The sequence below is a fragment of the Urocitellus parryii genome, chromosome 6 (genome assembly GCF_045843805.1).
Source record: "Urocitellus parryii isolate mUroPar1 chromosome 6, mUroPar1.hap1, whole genome shotgun sequence".
NCBI classification, from domain to species: domain Eukaryota; kingdom Metazoa; phylum Chordata; class Mammalia; order Rodentia; family Sciuridae; genus Urocitellus; species Urocitellus parryii.
This window is the reverse complement of record NC_135536.1, coordinates 70,572,457-70,581,773: the sequence shown is the minus strand read 5'-3', so window position 1 is coordinate 70,581,773 and position 9,317 is coordinate 70,572,457. Positions and strand designations below refer to the sequence as shown.

Below are 9,317 nucleotides of genomic sequence, written 5' to 3'. Positions count from 1 at the left end.
AGATGTCTTTGTCATCCTTTCTATTCCTAGAGGTCCCCAGAAGACTTGTGTGTAAAATTTTTTTTTCTGGCCAAAAAATGTAACCACACACTCATTCCTGAATTTAAAAGGGAAATTGAATGACCATGAAGTCTTCTGGGGGTGGAAAGGATGTTGGGGTGACAACCACAAAGCCCACCACACACATCCATGACTAGCTTATAGGCAGGTCATCACTGAGGCAGGTGCCCACTGCTGGCCCATTCTGCAGCTATCCCACCCCCACACCAGCCTAGGTCAAGGGCAAACAGTTTCAACCAGAGGAGGGGTTCAGGTGTGGCAGGTGCCATGGCTGCCATGCCTGTGGTCCCTCTCAGGTGACAACTACTGTGATCCTCACGCTGTGCCTGGCCTCAGGCTGAATAATCAGCTTCCTAAGTAATGCTACCTCTTCTGCCTCTCACAGGCTCTGGCTCACAGAGGACCTATGCAGGCCTAGCCAGCCCCCTCCCCACCTTGGCCCCTGAATCCAGGCTAAGAGGCTCTGCCCTGAGTCTGCTTTTGATGGGATTGGGCCAGACCCACAGGGCTTATTTTCTCTGTCTCCTGCTAAATTCCCTGGCTGCTCCTCAGCTGTCAGGTTGCCAAGCCCTGAGCGTCTCCTGGCTCCATCCACAGCAGGAAATGGGCCTGACAATTGTTCTTCCAGAGATGGTGATTTTTCAATATGTATTTGCATGGATCCCACCCACGCTACATCTCTAACCCCAGGCCATATTCAGCTCTGATTTACTAAGCACGTACTACAAACCAGCTCTGTACTCAGCACCCAAAGGAGCCAGGGAGCAGAAAGAGCACGGAGAAAACATCTGAGGACAGTGTCTGCTTTCAGCTTCACAATCTAGCTATAGTGACACCTTCACACTAGGAAAGTGAGGTCATTAGTGAAGGTTGCTATAGTTGGCCACAGGTTGCAGAACTAGTCCAGACAAAGAATACCATGTGGATTCAGAAAAAGGCAAGAGAGACAGCGTGTGTGTCGCTATTCTCTCTGCCCTACTTTCCCCTCTATCCACTCTCTTGGATAAGATGTGAAGAGCAAAAAGGGCTTTCTAGGGTGCACGGTCCCAGCAGAGGTGCCAAGGAGAGGTAGCATTGTCAGAAGAGAGACAGAGGGTTACCTCTGTGTGACCTTAATTGGAGATAGTATCTTCACAGAAGTAACTGAGTCAAATGAAATCTTTAGAGTGGATCTTACTTCAATATGACTGGTGTCCTTCTAAGTAGAGGAAATGTGGACACAGAGACACTCTGGAGGGAAGACACGGCAAAAAGATATAAGGAGATGATGGCCATATGTAAGTCAAGGACAGAAGCCTGGAACAGATCCTTCCCTCACAGCCCTCAGAAGAAACAACCTACTGACATCTTAATTTTGGACTTCCAGCTTCCAGACTATGTGACAATTAGTTTCTGCTTTTAAGCCACCCAACCTACGGTACTTGGATATAGCAGCCCTGGGGAACTAGTCCACTCACCATGTGACGGGCAGTCTTGTACTAAGCAGTGTGTGCTCAGTTCCTGTCTCACTGATGAGAGGGGAACCTCTCAACCCCAACTCTGCACACTTCTGTCCTGGCCCTAACACCGCACTGGGACACATTCCCTTGTTTATCATATTCTTTAATTGAACACCATTCTAGAATCCAGGAAGGCAAAGTGTTGAGAGCCACAGCCAAAGGGGCCCCAGCAAACTTCCAGCTGCCAGCAAACTTCCAGACTGCCAGCTGATGATTGGCTCACAGCGGCCCCAGCAACATCTAGCTGATTGGCTCCTCTGCGGTGATGTTCATTGGGCTGTTTCCCTGCCCTTTCAGACCATGGAGCTGCTCATTGGGGGACTTCTTTGGCTCCGCCCACGCAACCCAGCCAATGGGCCTCAAGAGCAGGAGGATTGTGGGAGGTTGTTGGGTGTGTGTGGGGAGAGGCTTGTGGGAAGCCGGTAGTGGCAGTTGGGCTCTGAGGGTTTTTTCCTGAGGAGCTGTTTTGTTTGGCATTTGTAGTTCTAAAAATAAAGTTAGTTTCTTTTGACAAGTGGCTCCTGAATTGTGCCCAGCCAGACTGCAGCAGCAAAGCAGACGAAAATCCTTGTCATCCTAGAGCTGTTTTTAAATCTATTGATGTTTTTTAATGTATTTCCTTGTGTCTCTACCAGAAAAGCCACTTCATGATAGTGGGGACAATAATCTTATGTTCATCACATCTGAACTGTCTGCAGGGTGAGTGATAAGGAAACCAAGATTACAGTATAAATGTCCCTTGTCCATTTTTAGTTTCAATCACATCTACATACTAAGTCAGCTCAAGAAGAGCCTGAGCCAGCCTATAGGCCAGCGTGGCCTCTGATGGGTGTGGGATCATTGGTCCAAGGCCCTCTGGTGTGAGGGGCAGGGCTGGGCTGCTGTGTGGTGCTGGCAGGAGGGGTGTGGTGTGGCACGGCCGCTGCTTTTACCACCCTACTGGTTGGACTCACAGCACTGAAATACATGGTTTTGGCTGCATTCTCTGCTAGAGACAGGGAGGGAAAGGAAAAGAATTCACCAGCTTTCTGGAAGCCCAAATATAGAAAGCAGGTTCTAGATTCTGAGAAAATCCTTCTCCCTATTTCCTGGGAATTCCTGAAGGCATTATTTCCCATGTTATCCTTTCTTGTTCCACCAGAGTCCTTGGCCTCACGCTGCCAGCTCCCACTTCCTCAGCCTCATCTGTGCCCTTACATGATCCAGCAGCATGTCTCTGTTCATAGGGTCTCATGCCTTCTTTTGAGTCATGTAACCATAACCATGGGGGTCTTGACAATGTAATTATACTTCAATTACCCCAACCCCTACCAGATGAGGGATTTCCCAGTTTACAACTACCAGGGCTGAAGAAAGCTACTCCTATAGTTTAGTGGGTGACACCAGTCTTAGGTCACTATAACTGAAAGGCTCCCCATCCCCTGAAATCAGGGCAGCGAACCCTGCTGCCTGGGAGTCACACCAAACAGTCAGGAAGCCCAGTGCTCACTCTAGTTCTCTGTCTCATCACAGTTTCAATAAAAGAGCACAAAGACCACTGTCTTCTGTCCTTCCAACAAAGTACCAAACTTTGTGAATGATTTGTAATTAATTTTTTTTCAAACTAGAATGGATTCTAGATTGCCCCATAAAAATGCCCCTCACTCTCACTTTTATTCTGATTTGATTTCCTGGATGGGAGAAAAAGGAGTAGAAGGTAGCCAGTTTGCTGGGAATTGTGCACAAGTGTTGGTTGGCCCTTGGGATTGTATTGCCCACACAGACAACATCTTGTGTGTGGCAGAAAAAGTTGGGAGACAAACTTTTTTCAGGTTGTTGAAAGATGGACTTCTGGAAGACCCATTAACATAATGCTTTGGAAACCAGCTTGGAAAATTTGACATGTTGTCACTTTGATCTGCTAAGCAGCTTACAAACATCCTCCCCCTCCATCCCATGACTCCCTCCACCTTCTCTGCTTCAGTTCTACCATCTGAGTTCTTCGAGTGAGATCACAGACCCAGAGTGGACTAGCACTAGGCTCAGGGAGGGTGTCAAGGGCAGAGGGGAGCTCTGGGGATAGGAATCATTGGTCCTCAGAAAAGTTTCCCATTCCACTCTATCTTCTGCCATACCCTAAACCTGCCCATCGCATAGTAATTAATCCCTAGATTTCTCAGAACTCTAGTCAACATGGGTTGTAAGAGTGATTCCAGTAAGAGAGCTTTGGGAAAGACTGAGAGGCCTGTGGGGGTGAAGCCTTTCTCTGGGCTGAACCCCTGGTGCCTCTGGGAATGCAGACAGTTCAGGCCATTTTGCAGAAATGAAATCAGTCCCAGAGGCCAGGAAGTGGTTCACTATGACAAACAAAACCCAACTCAAAGGGTCATTCTATTTTCTAGGAAATCTCAGCAATTCCCTTCTGATTCTCTCCCCTCTGACTTGCTGCAGTGTCCCTGAGTAAAGCTGCAGGTCTGCCCGCCTCCCACTTGTGAGACAGGAACTCCCCAGGGAGCACATCAGGATCCCTTTGCCAGGCCCTCCAGCTGTGTGGGCTCCGGCTTGCATCCTGGTGCCAGGTAGTCATGGAGTTAACTGTCTCTCTTTTTATTTGTGTCTTTGCCGCCTGCCATGTGAGAGGAGTGATGGATGCCCTGGGCTCCCCAGGGGTTGGAGGAGGACAGAGCTAAAGGATGAACTGAGGTGGGAAAGAAAAGCAGGTTTGTAAATAAACAAGGGCAGAGTTGGAGACCCAGGGCCTCACTCCTGCCGGCTTTCCGGCTTTCCGGGCTTCTGACAAGAGGAGCTCCCGAGGCCCCTCTGGAGCAGGCTGGGGGAGGCAATTATTGTTTTTGGATTTCACTAAGATGAACTCCAGATGATTTTCCAAGGGCTGATTTCACAGCACATTTGCTCCATCTGAGCAATCACTCTCTGCAACAGTTGGATTTCCATTCGGCATGGACCTCATGTGCCCCAAATCAGGACTGTCTGCCTCCTTAGGGTCGAATCATTTTATTTTCTTTGGGGCTCAGCCAAATCCTTTCTGTCAATCCCTGGTTCCTTCTAGGCATTTCTCTTTGCATGCAGGCAGGATTAGACCAGGTTCACAGAGGTTTCCAGGGCACAGTGACAATGCCCACTCCTTATGGAGTCTAAAAAGAAGCCACCAAACTCTCTTACTTGCACAGAGACTGATACTTAGCTAAATGGAGGATAACAAAAGTCAGAATGATCTTCAGTTTAGGAAACTCTGTTTATTTTGTTTTGTTTTGTTTTGTTTTTCCTGCCAGGGCACTTCCTGAGTGATACTGATGTGATGGGGCCTTATGAGGAGGAACAGGTTTATAGGTTGTCCTGCACATGGCAAAGAGAACCCTAGAGATGTGTGAGGGGATGAGGGCTACAGGGAAGGGGAGGGGGCTATGTGAAGGCTGGCTGAGCTATTTGAGGACAGAGTGCCTAGGACAGAGAGTGTATAGACTTTGTGTTGACAACCTTTGTGTCATTGTCCAACAAGCTGTACCAGAATTTCATGGTAGTTATTTTTTTCTATCTTAGAGATTTTCCAATATTTACACTTTTATAGGACAAATAAAATCACTGGATGTCACCTTGCAGGCTATTTTTTTTTTTTTTAACTCAAGGAATGAAACTTATACCCAGCCCTTGTGCATAGTCACGTTTAAACTCAGGGACTATGTTGTTCGCTTGGCTGGGCAGTGGTGTATTCTCTGTGAAATAGACTGACTGTAATGTAGCCAGTGACAGTCCTGCTCTCAGGCCTTTCTACCACCAGGAAGTGTGTTCCTCACCAGGGCTGCTTTCAGTCCCCCAGCTGAGCCCTAAGATGGCTCACAGCTGGGCCCACAGACACTGCCCCTGCCCTCTCCCTTACTCCTCTGGCCTTGCTAACGTGGCTGAGAGGCCACTGGTCTGATACCTTGGTGCTTCCTCAGCACTAGGCATAGGCACAGGGCTGTGAAGGGTGCTTGTCATTCATATACTCCTTTACGGTAATTAATATCCACTTCATTCTCCCACTTCCTCCAGCCCCTCATATCTGCCTCTTGTACCCCCCCCCCTTTAATTTTTCCAATAATATTCAAAACTGGGCATTCACCCTTGTAGAAAGGAGTTCAGGCTCTGGAATCAGGCCTGAAACCCAGCCTGCCTCTGCCACTTGTACCTGTGTGTCCCTAAATATGTTTCTTAACCTCTCTGATCCTTGGTGTCCTCATCTGTAAAAATGGAGAGAGGGTTAGTGCTGGTATGAGTCTTAAGTTAGAAATGAAAAATATGGTGTTCTAAACAACCCTGAAATTTTAGGGGGGTGAGAAAGGAAAGAGGCCCTCTCCATTGGGCCTTATTTTGTAGTTAACAAGGGTCAGGGAACCCTCAGAGATACTTTTTTTCTTAGAAGCCAGGGATTTCATTGAATCCAAGAGAAAACTGAATCTAAACAGGATTCTAGAAGTAAAGAAGAAAGGAAGTCAAATGTGCCAGGCCCGTGGGGATGGAAGCACTTTACATTTGCTGTAACTCTGTGGGATCAATTTTAATCACTCAAAAAGGTTCAGGTGGCTGGTGCTCCAGTGCCCTTGGAGGTGATAGGAGGTTCTCTTGTCGGGAAGCAGCCTCTGAGCCTTCTCCTGTACCTTCATTCATCTTTGCTTTCTTCTGTACTCCGGCCTTTGGGGGGATGTGGCTTGCTCTTCTTTCAAACTCCATTACTCAGTCAGTACCTTTCTTCTGACTCACTGCTCAGAATGCCAATGGGAAGCCCCAGGATAAGAGGGTAGGCATTTGAGGGAAAGGTTAGCAAACTAACTTCTTTATTTTCACTGCTCAGTCTTTCCACCGCTGTTCATTCACTTGAGGGTCTGGATAGAAATCATCTCCTCAGAGGACTAGCAGGGAGTAAGTATCTGTTTTATACAGATGCGAGCACTGCTCTGCTTAGGCATCCAAACAAGATGAATCCGAGTTTAAAAGGGAAGTCTAGATTGTTATCTCCCAAGGGGGAAAAATGTTTTTTAAATTGATACATAATAATTATTTTTGTGGGATACAGTGTGATGATTCATGTATACAATATGTAATGATCAAATAAGCATAATAAGTACATCCATCAATGTTAATGGTAAGAACATTAAACATTTTCTCTTCTAACTATTTTGTAACATATAAAAAATCAGTGTTAATTATCTTTACCTGACTGGGCTATTGAACACGAGCACTTATTCCTTTCTTCTGTCTACAGTTTTGTACCCATTAAGGGAAAAAAGCAACTTCTGAGTTATGGTCCAATGGAAGGGCTGAGAGGGGATTATGAAATCTAAAGTGCTAAGTTCTTACATGCAAACAAAGCCCGATTCTATAAATTTTCATTACTTATATACTACCAAAGGTTATTTATTTGAGGCCTACAAGAATTAAGCATTACTAAACTTTTGAAAAAAAGCATTGTTTCATATTATCACATAAAATGCTATGTAAATATATTTTATATATGTATAAATGTCTATTTAAATGCCCATTATTAAAATATATACAAAGTAAAATATAAGTATTTATTATTTAATAAAGAAATAAAATATAAAATCACATGTGTAATATTTTTATAAAGTAAATAAGAGATTCTTGTCTATTCCTCTAATATTTGTTATAATCACAGAGTTTTGTTTTGTTTTTTTTTTTCTTTGGGAAAGATAGAACAGGCAGAGGGAGATGGCTATCAAACGTACACTGGCTCATCAAGAAAGTTTGATGGCATCATCCAGAGAAAGGACCTTGAACATAAGTTTTCTCAACTTCCTGTCTTATTTTTTCTGAGAACAGTTTGAGGATTGATGGCTGGGGAGGAAAGCATTTTCAGATGCTCAAATAGGCAATGGAAAAAAGACTCCAAGTGTGAGATTATGAATAGGCATTATCATATTAAACTTCAATATTTACCTTGCCCACCCAAGAAGAGCAGTGGGCATATGGGTCAATTGACTTTTCTTCTCTGTTTATTCTGTGCAGAATTTCCTTTCAATAAAAGAAAAGAGAAGAGAAAGAGAACTACTCCAACAGTGTAGGCATCTACTCTATTGTAAGGAAAGGAAAGATATTCAAAGACAAAAGACAGAGTAGAATGTTATGTACTTGCAAGTTTTTAGGAGATGTGCAGAAACAGAGGATGTCTGAGGAAAGCACAGAAAGCAGAACATGGTAGTTGCTTCTGTCCTTCCAACAACTGTAGTTATGATTTAGTTTGCACAGACCTGACACTGTGATCTGCAGAAGGCTCTCGGCTGCAGACTGGAAATCGTCTGGCATTTCTCTGAGCTCCATCCTGGGGCTTTGTGTGATCTCCATGTGCTGGTCAGTGGACAGTTTGATGGCATCATCCAGAGAAAGGATCTTGAACATAAGTTCTCTCAACTTCCTGTCTTTTTTTTCTGAGAACAGTTTGAGGATTGATGGCTGGGGAGGAAAGCATTTTCAGATTCTCAAATAGGCAATGGAAAAAAGGCAGGGTCCCAGGTACCCAGCACTGACCACAGTTACATGAAGGGTCAGTGTCCATGATGTAGGCTTTGTGTTTATATTTATTATATTTTTCCAAATTATAAAATCTATGTTCATTAGACAAGAGTTGGAAGGTTCAAGTCATAAAACAAAGGAAAATAATTTTTAGAACAATCCCACTAGCCAGGAGTTAAGCACTGTTAAACACCCAGCATTGTTCTTTCATCCTGTGTGTATACATTATGTGCATATCCACATGGATATCTAGGCCAGATATCAGTGAGGACTTATTTCCCAGCCTCCCTCAGGCAGAAAGAGGCCCAGTCCTATTCCAGGCCTTCCAGAAGTCCTTCCCAATGTTTCTAGAAACTCCAGGAGATTTTAGGTCCTCATAAGTTTACTCCTACCTTGAGGCATCTATTTCTACAGCTAATTATATTGTGTGGTTCTATATTTCATGAACTGAGATGGTTACAAAATCTTTCCTTGCTTCCACCCTAAATCTCTACTCAGGTGAAATGCTTATTGATGTAGTGGAATTTACTGAAAATTGTAGGTGGGGACAGAGTTGGGGTTTCGTACACAGTTAGGGTAACACCTTCAGATGGAATATCAGGTACCTTGTGCCCTATGGACAGCCCACTGTGTAGGATATCTGAGATTTCTTCCTCTGAGACCCTCCTTCTGGGAGATCTCAGATTCACACCCCCAGGCTCCTTGTCCCCTGCTTGGCTCCATGCTTCCCTCCTCCCATCCTCTCCACCATCACCTCCCAAATCATCCCTTCTGTTGCTTTGCACACCTGTCAGCACATTTACCCCAAAACCTCCCTTCTAGTGCAAGTAAATGGCTTATGAGGAATTGGTTTAAACAAGGGCCTTTTATTTATAGCAACTGTTACAATATAAAATCTTGAGATCATACTCTCAATATAGTCTTTACTCCACCTTTTAAAATTGAGCATTATATTGTTAGCACCTTCCCATATCATCCAATATTTAATGGCACAGGATTTCATCAAGAAGATGCACAGTATTCATTGAACTATTCTACTATTGTTGGGCATTCTTTGCTTTGATAAAGCCAAAATTATTAGCTCAAGGTTACGTTTTTAAAATCCAATAGTAAATTGCTAAATTGTCTTTCTTGCTCATCTGTAATAAGAGTGTCAAGTGACTTTATTCTTCAGATGATTCACCAATTTTGAGATTGGCTATGGAAGTAAATATTTCAGAGCAGCAGAGTATCTGGCAGGAGTGACAG

At 44.4% G+C, this 9,317-nt stretch overlaps 1 long non-coding RNA gene across 1 annotated transcript in view; it reads left to right on the top strand.

Annotated features, from left to right (window-relative positions):
• The first annotated feature begins 4,156 nt into the window (after positions 1-4,156).
• The window catches only part of LOC113180319 (uncharacterized), a 50,808-nt gene continuing 45,647 nt past the window's right edge, over positions 4,157-9,317 (top strand). The window contains exon 1 of the long non-coding RNA XR_013343744.1: positions 4,157-4,241. This is a non-coding gene — a long non-coding RNA (uncharacterized LOC113180319). The remainder of the gene's footprint in view (positions 4,242-9,317) is intronic.